At 56.1% G+C, this 19,184-nt stretch overlaps 1 pseudogene; it reads left to right on the forward strand.

The window, feature by feature from the left end:
• The window catches only part of LOC138066511 (otoferlin-like), a 155,927-nt pseudogene extending 147,006 nt beyond the window's left edge, over window positions 1-8,921 (forward strand).
• Window positions 8,922-19,184: the final 10,263 nt, after the last annotated feature.

Consider the following 19,184-nt stretch of genomic DNA (forward strand, 5'->3'; position numbering starts at 1 on the left):
GTCAAGATAGGTGCCTACTTTAGGAAGCGCTAGGCCTGGACCCAAGTAACAGCATCGCCGGCTCTCCAGTGACACACACATTTAGTTTCAGGGCTATTGGGACATCCACGTCAAGCGATCCTCATGATCGCTCTCCCTTCTAGGGCTGCTAGTTCAGAAGCAGTCCGCGCAGAGAATTAGTGACAACACGTAAGCTGAATGTACTGCAGTGGGAGGTGCAATTAAACACTGTCCAGAGACTGGAGCAGACCCACCTCACCCATGCATGTGTCTTGAGCGCCATCCAAACCCTTGGATGGCTACAGCCTGTTCTCCCTCTCCACCCTTTCTCCCGCCACAGGTCCTTTGACATTGAGGCCACCTTTCCCATGGAGTCCATGCTGAGGGTGGCGGTGTACGACTGGGACTTGGTGGGGACCGACGACCTCGTTGGAGAGACCAAGATTGACCTGGAGAACCACTACTACAGCAAGCACCGAGCTACTTGTGGGGTGTCACAGCCTTATGCCATGTATGAGCCAAGCTTTCCCTGTGCAACCTGGTGTCTGGACCCGTGTCAGTTTCATCTTCCGCACTAGGCCTAGATCTCCTGTAGGGATCTCCCTCTTTCATTGCCTGATGATGAGGGAATCTGTGCTGTGCCCTCAGTCTTAACGTGGGCTTTGGGACCAGCACAGTGGGGTAGCAGGAGAGCAGGTTGTAAGCAGGAGCACAGGGCGGTGAGGAAGGGACTGAGGGGCATTGGTAGGTCTGGATATAGAAATGAAGAGGTTGCTGAAATAGCAGCTGGGCCGGAGCAGCAGAACTGAGCATCAGTAGCAAAGTGGAGGGCGCTGGGGATTGCAGGTCTGGGTCAGCACAGAGTGAAGGGCCTGGGCTGGAAAGGTATCGGCAAAGCATAGAGTTTGGGCACGGATGGCCCTACCTTGCTCTGAAGTTTCACATGTGGAGCCTCAGATCCTTCCCCGATGAATCCTGGCTCCTGAGGGGCAGTAACATTTGCGTTTCTGGCAGATGGAAACAAAAATTCCTTCTTCCTCCAAGTCTGACCTTGTGCTCTTGTTCACAGACATGGGTATAACATGTGGCGTGACCCCATGAAGCCTTCCCAAATGCTGTGCAAGCTGTGCAAAGAGGGCCAAGTGGATGGGCCGCCCTTTGGTCCAGGAGGAAGAGTGAAAGTGGCCACGAGGGTCTTCAGTGGCGCCACGGAGATGGAGGATGAAAATGGTACGCACCCCATGGCGTGAAGGTGGGGAGGGGAGCAGGGGCATGGGGTGTCCCCTCATCATCCAGAACTGAATCCCATCACCCCCTGCAGTATTGCAATGTCTCTCCAGCCACCCCCTTGTGTGGGGCCTGCGTTATGTCACCAGCTAGACAGTGTCTTATAGACGACCCAGGTTGCTGTCAGAGTTACTGGTGAGCATCCACGGCATGGCATGACCAAAGCTGCCTTTGAAACCTTCCTGCTGGCAGTTTATGGCAAAGGACCAATGCAGATAGCCCATCCTGGCCCTTGCAGGGCTTAGGAAGCCACTGTCCATATAGCTGCATCCCCAAACAATGGTTGTGTCCAAATCACTCGTATATACGCAACACAGTTGAATGCAGACCAGGAGGAGTGCAGAGGAGGGGGGCAGCAGTGTCGGTGGATATAGAGCTTGTTGAGCGTGGGAAAATACAGGCTGGTAGGGGATCTGGACCTTCTCTGTGAGTGCCTAGGAGTAGAAAGGGGAGAAAGAGGAGTTAGGGAGTGTTGGTGCAAGAACAAAGTGGGCCCAAGGAGATGGAGAGGAGCAACTACTAGGCAGTTCTGCTGCCTTGAAGTTGGTAGGAGCTGGAAGAGGTAGCCAGCAGGAGCAGTGTGTGTGGCCTTGGGGAAGAGGATGTCAGCAGAAGTTTGCAAAGCCAGACTGGAGGTCCTGCTGTCAGTAGGAGGTTGGGTCCTGCTTGGGATTGTTTGCTGTCCCTGGTGTCTCTTCTGCCCAGTTCTCCACACTCAGTCCTCCCTTTACCCACACGGGACAGAAGAAGCAGGCAGAGGAGCGCCTAGCACTGAGCGTGCTGCACCACTGGGAAGACGTTCCACGCGCAGGCTGCAGGCTGGTCCCTGAGCACGAGGAGACGCATCCATTGCTGAACCCTGACAAGCCGGGCATTGAACAGGTCCCCGCAGCCCAAGATCCGGGGGAAGGGCAGGGCCTGCTTAGCCTCCAAGCAGGGAGAAGAGACCTCAGCTGGGCAGACAAGCTGCAACCCCCCTTGTCATGGGGAGCAGTGGGGAGGGAGGCAGCCTACGAAAAGTGGCACTTGGACATAGCAGTCCTTAACGCTCGGCCTGTTGAGCCCAGCTGACTAAATCTTCAATGCCTCTTCATCTTCAGCTGGCACCTATTTCATACCCCAAAGTCTCTGGGTCCCCTGCTTCCCCCCTGCCTGACATGTTCCCCATGGATATGCTGGCACCAGGCCCTGCCATTGATATTTCCCCCAGGAAACCAAAGAAGTAAGGAATCTGCCAGCCAACAAACCCCAGGGAAAACCCGTGGCTGGGGCTGGAGCCCTGCTTCCCCACTCTTCTACTGGTTCTCCATGGCCCACCTCAGCACAGCCATGTGCCTGGGACCCCCAACCAGACTGGCATGGCCAGAGATCCCAAGACTGGAGGCATCAAATGCTGTCTTCCGCTTCCCCAGAGGTTGTGGAGCTGCCCTTGCAGGGTGCTTCAGTTCCCATCTGTTCAGTTCCCTGCAGCTCCTCACCTCTCTGTGTCGGTCTAGACGAGGAGTTCAAATTGCTAGCTAGTGCCTGGTATGGGGAAGGGGGCAGACCAATGCAGCCAGCCCGAACGCAGCCCCAGGGGCAGGGGTTAGCCTAGGTCAGGGCGTCCACAGGCCCTTGGCTGGAGGGGAGAGTTTCCCAGTCTGGCTGGGGCTCTGGGCAAGGAAGGGCCCTGGCACCAGGCGGATCACTGGGAGAGACTTGGTAAAGGCAGGTAGGACAGAGCAGGCAGCAGACAGTGAACTAGAGAGTTCTCCTTCCCATTCCTGTCCTCTCCACCTCTGCCCTCCGATGCTCAGCCCCTCTAGGAGTCCTTTAGACAGAAGGAAGACATTGCGTTCCTCAGCATCCATGCTAGGCCAATTTTACCCAGCTAGACTGTGTCCTTGGGCCCCTTTTGCCCGTCCCCGGGGGCTGGGATGCAGAGGCCGTATTTGCATCCTCGTGGGAATCTCTTGCACTCCTGTGCTCAGTCGACTGGTGTTTGGCTCCAAAGCACAATGAAAGTGGAGACAATTTCCTCTGATCTCCGAGGGCCATAGCTTGGATGTGAAGAGCAGGGCAGGCAGCTGCAGGAAAGCTGAAGCCAGAGAAAGCTCTAGTTGCTGAAGCAGCCTGGAAAAAACAGAGGTTTATCTGCAATGCAGCCAGGGGCAGCCATGCTCAGTAGTGCCCCGTGTGCTGGAGTTGAGACATTCCTCCGGAGGGGCTGAAGGGAGGATTTCAATAGCCTTGAAAACACCAATGCACCCTTCCCTGTGGGGAAAATGGAGCAGGAAGGGCTATGGCTCTGGTCGCTCTGTTTTGGCAGGGATAAACGTGAGCTCCAGTCAAGTTACACATGGACACATCAGCCCATGTATGTCTTCACACGTGCACTGGAGAGCACCTGCGTGAGTGCCTGTGTCTGTAGGAAGATGCTGTATTTCAGCAAGGTTCTGCTGATGTATCATCCTCGGGATTTAACGCAGCTCCCCCCTCTTTGCCAGGAGTTTCAGCATGTAACACAAGCTGACGGTGTGGCCTGTTAGCTCTGAAGAGCATCCCTGTGTTGCTTGGACAAGTGCTAGGTGCTATAGAGGAACAGCACAGAGAAAGCCCCCCCCTGCCCTCCCCCGCAACAGGAGCAGGCAGGAGGGTGCTGGCACTGAAGATGGCAGGAATCTCACAGTTCCACAGGAGTCCCTGGCACTTGCAGCCATGTGATGTGATTGTGGCCACGTGGCTGCCTTTCTCTGCCACTGTCTTCCAGTCCTCTTCTAGCCCGTCCACACTGCAGCTGCTTCCAGTTCAAGGAAACTGGCTTCTGCTTTTCCTCTGGCAACTCCCACGGGAGCTGGTTTATCCATCAGCACAATTCCCAAGTGAACTGAGTGTGGCTGGGAAACCCCAGTTGCCTGCACACCAAAGGCAATGCTGGGAATATCTTACAGGCTCCAAACTTGCTGGAGTCCTAGGAAAGGCAGTGATGCCCGATGAAGTGACTGGGACACAAGAGCAGGTAGAGCCTTTGGAGCTGACTTCTGAAGGCAGGGGAAAATTGTCCTGTGTTTCCAGGAGGGTGGCCCGGTTGGGTAAGGTGGGGAAATGAGGAAAAGAGCTGTCTTCAGACTGTTTTGCAGGGCCAACAGACCCGCATTGTAACCACAAATGTACCTGAGACTAAGGCTGTGCTGTCTCCTAGAGCCTTTGGCTTGGGCCATGCAGCAGTTCAGAGTAGATGAAGGTAAAAGTCCCTTTGTTGCTCCTCTGACCCTGCCTGGGCTGCCTCCGAGCTGAGGCACCATTTCCCTCTGTGTTCCTGCCCTGTTGGTCCCTAGGACAAGACGGCTGCGAGTGGAGCCCTACAGTTGGCGTTCCTGCCGCCCTGTTTCCTGCAGCATCATCCCATTCCCTTCTGCCCACCCCATCTCCTCCTGCCCCTTCCCTCTGTTCCCCCCTCTGTGCCTCACCTCCTGGTCTCCCTTCCTGCTGCCAGATATGAGCTTAGAGTGATAGTGTGGAGCACAGATGAGGTCATCCTGGAGGACGATGACTACTTGACTGGCGAGAAATCCAGGGACGTTTTTGTCAGCGGGGTGTGTACGATGTGGCTGGCCAGTGCCACCACTTCCACTTCTCCTCGAGGTGGGGTCCTGGTGCTCACTTAGGCCCCAGGGCTGGTTTTGGAGAGGGGGGGTTCTGTGATGCAGCTAGGAAGGGTTTCCCCATGGGGAGGGCCAGATGGTGCCAGTGCTGCTGTTATGTGCTGTGCTCTGTCTCTGCCTCTGTGTCTCTCTTGCTGGCTGCTTGACCTACTGTGTGTGTCTGTCTGTGCTGCCTGGCCTGGTTGCCCAGCTTTGAGCTGCAGGTCATTATCTGGAACACGGATGAGGTGGTTTTGGAAGATGATGCTTTCCTGGTGGGAGAGAAGATGTCTGTCGGGGGTAATGGCCGAGGTCTTGCTGCTTGGTCCCTTCAGGTTATCTGATCTCAGACCGCACTGACCCTCCCCATATTCAGCATGGAGCAGATGGTACCTGTGGACCATCTCTGAGTGAGCCCTGGCCCACGACTTACCTTAACGTGCTTGTGAGTCCCTTTTCTCCTGTCCTCATATAGCAGGGCTCTGAGACTGGCCCTCAGCATGGGCTCCGCCAAATTTGGTCCCCAGATTTCCCTTTCCCGTCCCTGCGGAGCTGCCTGAACTGTCCTGCTTCAGCAAGAGTCGATTTGGATTTCCCAGATCCTTTCATTCATTTTGAATTGACACGCACAGGTTAAGATGCAACTAGATCATAGCGCAATGTGCAGCAGGCAAAAAAACAAGCTTTCTCCAAAGGCTTAAACCCTATGTCATGGCAAAGAGGCATGAGGAGGAAGGTCAGATTAGTGTAGCAGAATCTAAGGCTGATGGCTGACATCACAGCATGCAGTGACTTCCCACAGCTCTGCTAAACTGCTCACTGCTTCCCAAAAGCTACCCTGAGCTTTTGGGCCAGGTCTCCTTGTCTTGCACCTCATGCTGCTCTTGGAGAACGTGTTCCATTTTCTATGTCTGGTCCTGTTTGCAGAGTGCAGTGGAGGGTTGTTTAGGGCAGTGCATGCAGTGCCTGCCTCGGCATTCCCAGTGCCATGCTGCACAGAGGGCAGGTGCCCTTGGAGCGATGAACTTTAACATGCTGGCAGGACCCATGCTCTCTCATGCCGTTGCTGCATACTGGCAGGCGTGTGAAATTTGTGTCTGTGTACATGTGCGTGAGGGGGACAAGGTGTTGTCACTGTCTGTTTCAAGGCCGGTAAGTAGGTGGTTTATGCATGGGTGGCTTTTCTGCGATGACTCTGAATCTGAAACGTGAGAGGCCTTCCCTTTGTGCTTGGGGTGGGATTGCTTGCCCTGTGTGTTTTGCAGGGCAGAGCGGGAGTGTCAGCATGCTCAGAGGCCAGGGGAACAACCCTGTACTAAGTGTCTAAGCACGGACCCATGTCCCTGCTGGCTGCAGCCCCTCAGGACCAAGAGACTCACACAAATCTGAGAGTTCCCTGAGGAACAGAGGTGTCCTGTCATGTCGAAGAAGCTGAGGAATATTCATAATGCTCCTTCCAGCAAGCTCTGCTCCAGACTTCCCAGCAGTGCTGCCTGCTCCTTTCCATCTCTTGAACATCCCCCTGCCCAGAGAAGGACCCCGATAACCAGCTTGCATGTTGCTCCCTCAATCAGCCTGTTCCCTCTAGGGCCCTCATGCCCATGTTGTCTCTTGGCGAGGCTGACACGGTGATTTGAGCAACCCTAGCCCACTGCTCGTTACTCTTGAGTCCTTCCAGTGTGTCCATGCCTTGCTGGCCTGGAGACATGCCAGCTGTATGCGCAGGATGGCCCTTTGCCCTCTCCTCCCTCCTGCTAATATGTGCCACCCCTCTCATCCCTCTGGGCCCTGCAGGTGGCTGAAGGGCCAGCAGGAGGACAAGCAAGACACAGATGTCCCTTACCCCTCACTCACTGGCGAGGGCAACTTCAGCTGGCGCTCCACCTTTCCCTTTGACTACTTGATGGCAGAGAAGAAGATGGTCAACTCCAAGAAGGAGTCTATGTTCTCCTGGGATGAGACTGAAGACAAGCTCCCTGCTCGCCTCACCCTGCAGGTCTGGGATGCCGACCACTTCTTGGCCGACGATTTCCTCGGTAAGAGGGGAGGGCCAGCTGAGCTGGGGTGACAGGGAAGCTGGAGGGATAGGGGGAGGTTACATGGCTGATGGAGCAGGAAGGCATGTGGGATGAGGCAAGGTTTATGTAGGAACAGATCCTGGAAGGACAGCCCTGGTCTTTAAGCCAATTGTGTCCTACAAACGCCTTTGGATGCTGCAGGTAAGAGCAGTTAGGCTAAGAGGCCTTGTCTTCATGCTGCTGTTCAAAGGCTGCTCCTGTAGCAAAGGCATTAGCTTTTTCCCTTAGGTGCCTGTCTGGGAGCTCTATGCCCAAGCTAGTTTTGGAGTGCAGGGTGGCTGGAAGCCGTGGGCAGATGTTTGAGAGGGTGAGAAGAGGTGGGGACGTGACCCAAAAAGCAGGCTATAGTGGAGAGATCGGAGGATGCATGGCCATAGATGTGTGGGAGGATGCCAGGACACACAGCTCAGAAATGCTCGCCAGGGCAGGAAATGTTGGCCCAGCCCGCCTCCAGCCAAAGACTCACAGTTGAGGGGTGCCACCATGTATCCTTCGCCCTCTCCTACCAGGGGCAATCGAGCTGGACCTGAAGCGCTTTCCCCGGGGAGCTAAGACTGCAAAGCAGTGCAGCATGGAGATGGGGACAAATGAGGCAGAGCTGGCCATGGTTTCCCTCTTCAAGCAGAAGCGAGTGAAAGGCTGGTGGCCGTTTGTGGCCAGGGATGAAAACGATGAGCTGGAGATGACGGCAAGGATGGGGAGAAGCGGGAGGATTTTCTGTCCTGGGGACTGCATCCTCTGTGTACACGGAGGCCCCTTTGCAGAGCTCCTTCATGCCTGCCTCTGCTACGTGGGGCTCCCTCTGCTCACCATGTCGCTGGCTGGCACCGTCTCTGGGGCCTGCGGTGGAGAGCGTTGCCCATGTCTCAGCAGGCCTCTCTCTGCTCCCTGCAGGGAAAAGTTGAAGCTGAACTACAGCTCCTGAGAGCAGAGGAGGCAGAGAAATCGCCTGCTGGGCTGGCTCGCAATGAGCCTGACCCACTGGAGAAACCCAAGTAAGTAGGAGACGCCTCTCCCCCAGCAGATGCCTGGATTTGTGGGAGATGCTGCGTCGGGTGGTTCCCGGGGAGGTAGCCAGGCAGGGGAAGGTTAGAAAGGGGTCACTTATCTGGGGATGTAGGAATGAGGGCTGCGGGCAGGGTAAAAGGGGCAGAGTCACCTCTCCTGGTTCATTCCAGTGCCCTCTATTTACTTCCCTGCCTTTCCTTAGTCTCTTCCTTCTCTCCCTCCCTTCCTAGCTCCAGCCTCCCACCTCTTCTTCCTCCCCTCTGGTACCCGTTGCCAGGACATCAGCTTCATCAGGACCCCCTCCCCCACCCCACCCACTCAAGTCCCTGCACTCCTTCTGGCACAAATTCTGCTGGCTCCTCTTGGAAACCCTCCTGATCCTCAAGGTCAGGCTCTTTCACTGCGTGAAGGGTTATCCAAGGAAGGAGATCGTGGGCTCTCTCACAGTGCCCCTCTCCATTGCCAGCTGGGCTTGTAAAAGGAAAGTCAAGGCTGTGCCAGGGTGCGAGCAGACTGCGGTGAGCCGGGGAGGATCATGCACTTGGGCAGCCACAGGAAAGCCACATCTGGGTGGGGATGGTTGCTGTGGCCCCAACCCCGAGAGAGCCTGCTGCACCCTGGAGTGGCTGGATGGGACACAATGCTGCCGCCGCATTGGCTCACATGTTGGTTGTATTGCTTGTTGTGCCTGCCCTCCCTTTCTGTGGCCATGGCATTCATGACAGATGCTTGCTTCCCCAACAGCCGCCCAGACACATCCTTCATGAGGTTCCTCAACCCCCTCAAGTCCATCAAATGCCTCACCTGCACCCGCTACAAGTGGCTCATCATCAAAATAGTGTTGGCCCTGCTGCTCCTCATCCTGCTGGCCCTCTTCCTTTACAGCATGCCAGGCTACATGGTCAAGAAGCTCGTGGGAGCGTGAGGCAAAGGGGCCTCCCCCACACCCCTAGCCCAGCGCCACTGCCTGCCCCAGCCCCATGCCCTTCTCCTCGCCTCTGCCTTGCAGCAACCTTGAGGGACATCTCCTCCCTGCTGCTGTGCCTCCTATTTTGCGTTTCTGCTTTGTGGATCCCTTTCTTGGCTTTACTCTCAGAGCAGTGGGGTTGGAGAAGGCCTCTGGTCCCCAGGCTGTCCTGTGTCCCTCACCTGGGCTGGCAGAGATGCGTGGCTGGCTACTCTGGGTCACCCGTGCTGTGGGTCCCAGATGCCTTGACCCACTGGGGGCAGAGGTCGGTGCCCCGTCTGGGCAGCTCAGCTCCTCTGCCCCAGCAGAAAGCAGAGGGAGCACTAGGGTTGCGTTGCTGGAGCTGTGGGAATGCTGCCTAAATGCTTGTTCACAGGACACGTTAAAAGCAGTCATGAACCAGTGACGTGGGGCAGAGCAGCCAGGGCTTGCTGGGAGCACGCCAGCCCCTCGGGCTTGGGGACAAGGCACAGAGCAGCCCCAAAGCCTGGCCTCCATGCCAGTACTGCCGCTGCCCCCCTCCTAGCCCTGAAGGTCACTGCCCCTGACTGCAGGGGCTGATGCCACCACAGGGCACGCCAGCCACCCTGCCCCAACAGCAGTTGAGACTTGGCAGAGCCCTTGGGCTCTGCAAGGGGCAGACTGGGCTGCCCCATCCCCAGGAAGGCAGATTTCCAGCAGCTCAAGCATCTTTCTAAGGCCACTGAAAGCAGCAGTGGTGGTGGGACTTGCCTGAAGGCTCCCATGGAGCCACGTTCTCTGGTGCAGTGTGAGCTCAGCGTGGTCTGCTGGTTTACCTATTTATTTTGTACTGACCACTACTTCTTGGGGCTGGGGCTTTTCTTGCTGTGTATATTGGGGGAGGGAGGGAAGGTCTCTTTCTTCAGCCCACTGCAATATAAAGCTGTTGAAGATCCACCTTTCTCAGCTTCAAGTGTGCAAGACCCTTACTCACTACCTGGGGAGCTCTTGGGGTTGTTTTTAGGATGATGTTGTTGTGGTTTGTCAATAAAAGTTGGTTTAAGCTCTTCCAGAAGAGCTGCTGCCTGCCACTGCCCTCTGTTACCCAGCCACACGTGCCCTGGGGGTTCACTTCCAGCCCCGAGCACAGATTGGACCCCCCAGGGCGGAGACCTGTTGCCCACTAGGCTGTGGCCATATATACCAAATGCCACCATAGACTCGAGAATAGTTTATGTGGTCAGGGACCTGTGCCGATCTTCTAGTGCAACCGTGCTGCTTGAAGCTTGGCCAGCTGGAGCAGCTTGCTCATGGTCATGTCCAGTCAAGTTTGTATTCTCTACAAGAATGGAGACGCCACGGACTCTCTGGGGAACTCATTGCAGTGTTTAACCACCCTCACAGTAAAGAAGTATTTTCTGATCTTTAAGTGCAATTTCCTGTATTTCAGTTTGTGCCACTTGCCCCTTGTCCTGTCATTCAGCATCACTGAGAGGAGTCTTGCTCTCTCTTCTTTACTCCCCCTCCCCAATCACATACTAAGATGATCCCCCAGAGGCTTCTCCTCTCCAGGCTAAACAGTCCCAGCTCTCTCAGGCTCTCCTTGTCTGACAGATGCTCCAGTGCCTTAATCATCTTCGTTGCCCTTTGCTGGATTCACTACAGGAGCTCCGTGTGTCTCTTGTAGTGGGGAGTGCAGAACTGGACACAGTACTCCAGGTGTGTCGTCAGCAGTGCTGTGTGGAGGGGAAGGACCACCTCCGTCGACCTGCTGGTAAAGCTCTTCCTAATGCAGCTCATGATGCTGTTGGCCTTTCCAGCTTTGGAGTCGATTGGCCCCAGCCTGTATTGGTGCATGGAGTTGTTCCTGCCTGGCTGCAGAACTTGGCATTTCCTTCTGCCCCACCCTGGGCTTGGAGTTTGTGCAAAGCTGAGGGTGCTGCTCCAGTGGTGGCTGCAAGGCCTGGATCACCCTCCAGCAAAGCAGATGAGGGATGCTGCTCCTCGGTGCCTTCTAGTGCTTGGCCTTGCAGCCAGGGTTTGGGTGAGAGCAGTGTCAGGTGGGGCCTGGGGGTGCCCTGGCAGACCAGGTGTGTGGAAGTGATGTGGCCATGGCATCACAATGCCGGGGTCTTTCTGGAGGTGGGGCTGGGGGAAGGGCCGCTGTCACTTTGCCTGCGAGCGAGTGCGCGAGCAGGTGGAGAGCGTGGTGTTGAGCTGGGGCGAAGGAGCAAGGCAGCGGGGTAAGAGCTGGCTCCTTCCGTCTCTCTGCAGTCTCTCCTCCCCTCGGGGCGCTCTCCGTGGCTTTGTCGCCCCCCCAGCGCCCACCACCCGCTGCACGCTCCCTCGGTGGGCACAAGTGCCACAATCAGGCAAACGTCCCCGCCGCGAAGCCCAGCCACGCTCGGGCACCATTCTGCGCCCTTGCTGCTCACGACCCGGTGTCCCCGCGTCACACGTGGGAAAGCAGCGGCGGGAGCGGGCAGCCAGGCAAGGCCGACGGAGTGAGGGCACCGTGCCCTGCTTTTTGCAGAGTTGCTCTCGGCGGCCTTTGGCTCTTCTCCTGGTGTCAGATTGACGCTGTCGATCTTGGGGTGCGGAGGAGCGTGCACAGGGTGAGCGGCAGAGCAGAGCAGAGCGGTCAGGGTCGGGGGAGGTTGGTGGAGGGGCGTTGGAGGGGCGGTGGGGAGCAGGGCTTTGGGGGCTGCTGGTCTGCCTTGGTCGGGGAGGGGGAGGGTGGCTGCAAGGGGCGGCGTGCTCAGAGGTGGGTGCTGTGTTTTGGGTGGCACTCTTGGAGCAGGACGTGGAGGCGGAGCGCTGAGCAGGCTGCACGCTCGCGGCGCGCTTCCGGTGGCGGCATGGAGCCTCGGAGGCTGAGCGTCGTGGGCGAGTTTGTGGTGCTGAGCCTCTTTGTGGTGTGCCTGGCCCACATGCCCTCGGTCGTCAACGTCTTCACGATCCTGTGCATAGCGGTGGTGTTGGTGCTGGCGGGGAAAAGGCTCTGGCCCAAGGTAGGAGTCAGCCTGGGCATGGCCCCGAGCTGGCGCGGGCAGCGAGAGGACTGAGGCCGCGGCAGCACCTGCAGCAAGGGCAGCCTGACGGTGCTGCGCGCAAGCCTGCCTCCAGCCTCAGCTCTGCGTGCCCCGCGCAGCCCTTCCGCGAGCAGGGGGCCTCTTGGCGCAGCGTGGATGCTCGCCACTAAGGCAGCGCTCTCTCGGGCTGTGCAGGGGCCTCGCGGCAGTGCTGGCAGCCTGGGCAACGGCAGCGTGGACGAGCCCGGAGGTGAGCAGCCCCGGCCCAGAGCGTAGGCGCGCTCGGCAGCGCCTCCCGGCCAAGACAGCCCAGCGCCGCCAGCGCCCACCGCCCTCGGCCCCAGCTGGGGCTCCGCCCACGGGCTGCCCTCGCTCACTGCCTCTCTGCCTCCTCTTCCAGCAGCCTCCTTCCTGCCCACGGTGGAGACGCAGGACTGTGCAGCCAGCCGGCAGGCAGGGTAAGCGGAGGCCTGGCCTGCAGGGGGGCTGCCCCACAGCCCTGGCCAGGCCCACCGCAGGCAAGAGCCCGATGCAGCCCAGAGCCACGGACCTACGCCTGGCCTGGGCCCCCCAAAGAGCAGGGCATGGCATGGCTAGGGCTGGGGTCGACGCGCGGGATGCCCAGGACATGCCGCATGCCTGCTGCTCACCAACTGGGAAGCCCTTTTGCTCCTTGCCCACTGCTGCAGCCCTGGCCCCAGCGCCCCCTCCGCCCGCACCCTGGCACCCTTTGGCGTCTGCTGCCACCAGGGCTTCCCCCTGGGGCCCCCAAGGCAGCCTCCTCACCTCCTTTCTCCCTCCCAGGCTCACAAGCGAGGACACCTTGTCCCCTCGCCACCTCCTGCCGACCTCGGAGCCGGACACGGATGGATGGAAGTTGGATGGCCCTCTCCCACTGCCACCAACCTCCATCCTGCTGGACGCTCCCCCAACACCTGAAGGAGTGCTGGGTGAGCTGCTTGTGCCCACAGCCCTCCCGCCATCCCCACCACGCAGGCGGGTCCGCTTTGGGCGCAACCAGACCGTGTTGCTGAGCGAGGAAGGTCACGAGCTGCTGGACTGCCTCCCCAAAGCCCCACACCTCGACTGGCCATCCCACATCCCGCACCGGTCCATCCTGCACTGTGCCTGGGCACCCGTCCCGCTGGCAGAGGAAGGCACAGTGCGGCCAGTTTCACCCCTCGAGCAGTCCGAGGAGGAAGAGGACGAGGAGCCAGCGTGTGCCACCTCCCTGCAGCGCTGGCCCACCATGCAGCTCTGGAGCCCACCACCGGAGGCGCCCTCCCCTCCCGCTGCAGCCACCGGCTGCACAGCGGCCCTGGCCTGCCTGCTGTGCCCAGCCTGCCCAGCTTGCCCTGCAGGCGCCTTCAGAGGGCTGCGCAAGGGCCTCCGCAGATGTGCCTCCTTCCTGCGAAGGCCACGGCGAGTGCTGAGGAGGCGCCAGGCAAGGGCCAGCTGATTGGGGCCAGCAGCAGGCTCCGCGCCTGGGCAGAGGTGCCAGTAACCAGCGCCCGCGGAGCTAGACGCCTTCGCCACCTCCGGGCCAGCGTCAATAAACCTCTGAGCAAGACTCTGCGGGAGGCGAGAGTGAAACACCATGTGAAGTGAAAAGAAGGCGGCGCAGGAATGCTCCCTGAGTCTTAGGAAGCCAGCCGTTCCCCGAACTCAGGCTTTCCTGCTCCTGACAGGGCTGAGTAGAGCAGCAACATGCAAAAACATGTCTCCAGAACAGAAGTTTAAATGCTTAGCTCAGATGAACCATCACATAGGAAACTGGCTGTCAGAAGAAGTCCGTGAGATCCTTAGAAAGTGCGGTGGATGTGATCCTGGGGGCGCTCTGGAGCAAGATCTGAATTCCCCTGTGAATGGAGACTATGTAGCCTCCAACAGTGATCTGCAGAAAGAAGTTATAAAACGGGGGAGAATTGATATCGGTCAGGGGGCTGAGCGGAAAGATTCATCCAAGCCATCACCCTCAGCAGAACAGTGGGAGGATCCTAAAAGGAATGAGCGTTCCAGAGGCCAAGAGGTCTTCCACTTGATCAAACACCCGGGACTAGAAAATTGCTACGCAAGGAAAAGGGGGAGGGCAGATCTTCAGGTTATCGACAAGACTGCCCTGTGTGACAGCCAGCCCAGGATTGGCAGTGAATACCCCTTCCATTTTCGGCACAAGCTGCTGATGCTGGACTACCGTGGAAGGTATCTGGTTTGCCAGGAGGATGGCAAAGCAAAAGAAGGCGTTCTGAGCACTCCGAATGCAACAAGCCTTGGCACTGAGTGCTCAGATAGTGCCTCAGATATTGACAGTGAGTTTTTCAATGCTGAGCGTGAAGAAGGGGATGCCTCTGTTACAGCAGGTCTGACACACACACATGCCATGGACCTCCAGGTGGCGATGTTTCATGGTGCCCATGATTTCACGAGACAGTACATTTCAACAAACCTCGCTTTGTGCCACTTGGTGCTCCCCCTCCTGCTACCAAATCCATGCACCGCACCAAGAGAGTTCCCTCAGCCAAGTTAAAAAGAGCTGGAAAGGGACGGAACAATTGGGAAAGCAGACCACAATTCAGAGGAGCAGACCACAATTCAGAGGCACAAAAACAAACCGATTGATCAGGCAGACACACTCATCGTGTCCTTCCTACGGATCGGGAGTTCTCCTTCCTCTTCCAAGGCTCAGCTCCTGAATGCTCTGCCGACTAAACACAAACACGACACTTTCTTCCACCGACATTGCAAAGGCAGCACCAAAGGCTGTCTTCTAACGACAGGTGTTGTGGAGATCTCTTGGTCCTGTGCCAGTGGCAGTGCTGATGACACTTTTGACGGCTGTGTTGCTTTTTGTAACCTGCATGGAGATGCTAGAGGTCATGAACAACAATTGCCGTTTTTACAGCAGATCTCTTCTGTGAAGGAGGCTCTCAGTTAGCTGAGTCTGACCAGAGTGACAAGAAAGGCGTGAACATTGTACGTGACCCGTGGCAGTCTCAAAAGCCTTTGATTTGTCTTTTCACTGAAGAAGAGAATGTTGCATGTGGCCGATCTAGCCAGAATGTAAAAAGAGGTATCCAGAACAGAAACAAAGCAGAATTGGTAGAGGAGCTGATAAAAACAATCAGAGACCTACTAGCAAGGTGAAACAACCTCTTAAGGCTTGATGCTTGTCAGGACACAGCTCGCCAACGTGGATTTATTGTGGCTAAAGAGGCAGAAGAGTGTGTGAGAGCCAAAGCAAAGGCAAGAACCTTGGTGGGATTCTTGACAAAGGAGAAATTGTGTTTGAGATCAAATCACAGCTACTGCCTCTTCAAGGACAACTATGGTACCCATGGTGTGAAAAGGAGAAAGAGCTCCCCCACTTGCAGGAAAAGAGGAACAAGAACATAGAACATCATGGGAGCCAAACTGAGCCAGAGAAGTGTGCAGGACGAAGAAAGCAACTCGACAGAGCGTTCCCCCTCAAGCAGCTGCTGAAATCAGTCCTCGCTTTTCTCCAGGCACAGTCAAGAGACACCAAGAAATACTTGCTGCAGTGGAGGAAGGTCTTTAGGGATGACCTGTCCTCTGAGCACTTGGAGGAAGTTCAGAAAGAGTATCATCAGTGAAGGTATCAAATCCTGGAAATAAAGAAAAGCAATGAAAAAAACCAGTCTGAAAACAGCATTGATGAATAAGTTAGAAGCCCTCTCCAATGCAGTCAATGATTCATCCATTGGTCTCAAGCGTCTTTTGAGAGAAGTAGGGCAGATTCGTGAAGCTCTAGAATCCTTGAACTCAAAAGATGAATGTTTTTGCAAACTACCTGAAGTGGCAGTCGATCTGACGGTTTCAGGGTATGCCCTTGAAGTGGTGGATGGTGATGCTTCGTCTGTACGGTGACGATGGCTTGGGGCAATCTTTGACAAATTGAGAAGCTAGGGGAGAGAAGAGCGTTTGTTCTCTCAGTGCTTGGCATCCAGAGCCCGGGGAAGTCAAGCCTGCTGAATGCCATGTTTGGTCTGCAGTGGAACGTCAGTGCGGGGAGAGGCACGCGGGGAGCGTTTATGCAGCTGCTTCAGGTGGACGAGAAACGCCAAGAGGCCGTGGACTTTGATTACAGGCTGATTGTTGACACAGGAGGACTTTGTGCCATGGAGGTGGCCAATAAGCAGTCACTTAATGATGACAATGAGCTAGCCACCTTTGGCATTGGCATTGGCAACATGACTCTGATCAATATCTTGGGAGAAAATCCTGGAGACATGCAAGATGTCCTTCAGCTAGCTGGGCAGGCTTTTCTCCGCATGAAGCAAGTCAATCTTTCGCCAAGCTGCTGCTTTGTGCACCACAATGTTGGAGAAATAACTGCCCAGGAACAAAACATGCAAGCACAAAGACGCCTGCAGGAAAAGCTGGAGGAAATGGCAGGGACAGCCGCCCAGCCGCCCAGCAGGCGTTCTGCCATGTCACCTGCTTCAGCGATGTCATCCGCTTTGATGTGAACACCCACAGTCACTACTTTGCTCACCTCTGGGTGGCAAGGAAACCCACGCAGGGCCCCACCCAACCCCCCACACAGCCAGCACGTGCAGCAGTTAAAGAGCACAATTCTCCAAGCTGCCAAGAAGGGATCGCAGGGCACTATTTCAAGGCTCTCGAGCTTGAAAGTTCGTATGAGTGACTTGTGGAAGGCTCTGCTGAATGAAAAGTTTGTTTTCCCTTTCCAAAACACTCGGGAAGTTGCCGCAGACAACAGCTTAGGAACAACCGACAGCCAGTGGACCTGGCAGCTGGGGAGCCACATCCTAGACTTGCAAATGAAATGGAACAATCGGATTAGAAAGGGAGACGTTCCGCATGTGACTCGAAGAAGCCTTATGGAGGAAGTGCAAGATAAATATGAGACCCTCTGGAAAGGCTTGGAACCGTATTTCAGGGAAGATGACGCCAGTGGGCTTTTGATTCAGCGGAAAGCAAGCATTGAAAATCAACCGCAAGATCTGAGAGAAGCACTTGTGGAAGAGACACAGAGAAAGTCTGCCGAGTTCATTGAACGGGAGAAGAATCAGAGCAAAGGGCATCAGAAGAAGCCAGAATGTGAACACGAGCTTGTCAAGAGAAGGCAACTGGTGGCTTTGTCGCTAAAGAAGGAAGAGCTGCATGAAGAAAAGCTGAGGCAACACTTGGCTAGCCTCTGGAAACAATGGCTCTACAAAGTATCTTCCAGTGCACCTCCTCCTGCAGAACCAAACATAAACCTCCCTAGTGAGACCACTCTGCTGGAACATTTCAAGCAAGAGCCAAACAGAGAGGAAGAAATAAAATGCTTCCTGCCAAAGGATGCATTTCCCATGGCATCCCTTGCAGGCAGTGCAAGAGATCATTGCTGCTGGAAGCTGCATTTCATTTCATCCCTTTGTATTTCAGATGCTAGTCGTACTTCCCAAAACATGTCTACAATAAACTCGCGGGCTAGCCTTCTGGTCAGGGTGTCTGCTGGTGCTGGGCTTGTGGCGGGGGTGCAGGGGGGAGTGGGGCGTTGTGTTGGGGGTGCTGGTCTTGTCGTGGGGGGTGCAGAGGGGAGTTGGTCCTTGTGTTGGGGGTGCTGGTCTTTGTTTTGAGGTGCAGAGGGGATCTGGACCTTGTGTTGGGGGTGCATAGGGGATCTGGGTGTTGTTGTGGGGGTGCTTAGAGGAGGTGGGCCTTGTGTTGGGGGAGCTGGGTTTGTCATGGGGGTGCAGAGGGGATCAGGGCCTTGTTTCTGGGGTGCTGGGCCTTGTTTTGGGAGTGCTGGGCTTGTTGTGGGGGTGCAGAGGGGATCAGGGCATTGTGTTGGGGGTGCTGGGCATTGTGTAGGGTTTGCTGGGCTTGTTCTGGGGGTGCAGAGGGGGTCTGGGTCTTGTTTTGGGGGTGCTTAGAGGAGGTGGGCCTTGTGTTGGGGGTGCTGGGCTTGTCGTGGGGGTCCTGAGTGGTCATGGTGTTGTGTTGGGGGTGGTGGGCGTTGTTTTGGGAGAACTAGGCTTGTTTTTGGGGTGCTTAGGGGATCTGGGCCTTGTTTTCGGGGTGTGGGCCTTGTTTTGGGGGTACTGGGCTTGTCGTAAGGGTGCTGAGGGGATGTGGGCCTTGTTTTCGGGGTACTGTGGGGATCTGGGCGTTGTTTTGGGGGTGCTGGGCCTTGTTGTGGGGGTGTTGAGGGGATCTAGGCCTTTTTTTGGGGGTGCGGAGAGGGTTCCGGAGCACTCGACCAGGTTGCCCAGAGAGGTTGTGGAGTCTCCTTCCCTGGAGATATTCAAAAGCCGCCTGGCCCAATCCTGGGCAATATGCTCCAGAGGACCCTGGCTGAGCAGGGGCGTTGGACTCCAGGATCTCCGGAGGTCCCTTCCAACCTCCACCATTCTCTGAGCCTGTGATTCTGTGAAATGTTAAGGCTAAAATTTTAACACTCACATCCCAGAAGTTTTCTTTTCCTTTCTTCTCAGAATTGGTTCCCGTCGATGGTCGAGCCCATCACACACCTCCCACAATCGCCTGTAATGTGCTCATGTAGTGTTCCAATGTTATAGGTCCTATGGATTGGCATGGGGTTGGTTCACCTAGTTGATTTAAACCAGTTGAGGGAATGGTTAGAACGTACAGCTAGCAATCTGGTTTTGGAGCTAAGGAAAGGTTTTGCACATTGAGTGACTACTCCCCAAATTACAGCTTGGTTGCCACTGCCCACGCACACAGGGAGCCCCATTCCCCTTGGGATCATTCCAGTCAATATGAAAGAGAGAATCAACTGTATCGGGAATAATACCAACAGTGCGTCTATATGATTGGGGCCTGGGCATACAAGTCTCGAACTCCCATCTCTCCATCATATGTCTAGCAAGCCAAGAATCTTCCACAAGACTTGAACTGGAGGAATGCGTGGGATCAAAACTGTCATGTCACCTGGGGGAGTGAACCAGACACCGTGCATAGGGCCTACGAAATAGATGGCTCAGCGTTACAGTGGGGACAACAAACAATTGTACTCGGGACCTGAGAGGACCACTCCCTGAGAGAGACCTGCCCAATCGAAGCTATTTCCAAGCAGGTGGTCATGAAGGGAGCACTGCCCTTCAGGAAAAAGCCTTTGCGCAGCTGCGCTATTACCAGAACGGAGCAGCTTCACGACCGCATCACACAGCTCATCAGCCTCCCCATCGACACAAAGGAACAGGAGCCAATGCATGACAACCAAAGTTGCATTCATGAC

Source organism: Struthio camelus, chromosome 3 (assembly GCF_040807025.1).
Source record: "Struthio camelus isolate bStrCam1 chromosome 3, bStrCam1.hap1, whole genome shotgun sequence".
Classification (NCBI taxonomy): Eukaryota; Metazoa; Chordata; class Aves; order Struthioniformes; family Struthionidae; genus Struthio; species Struthio camelus.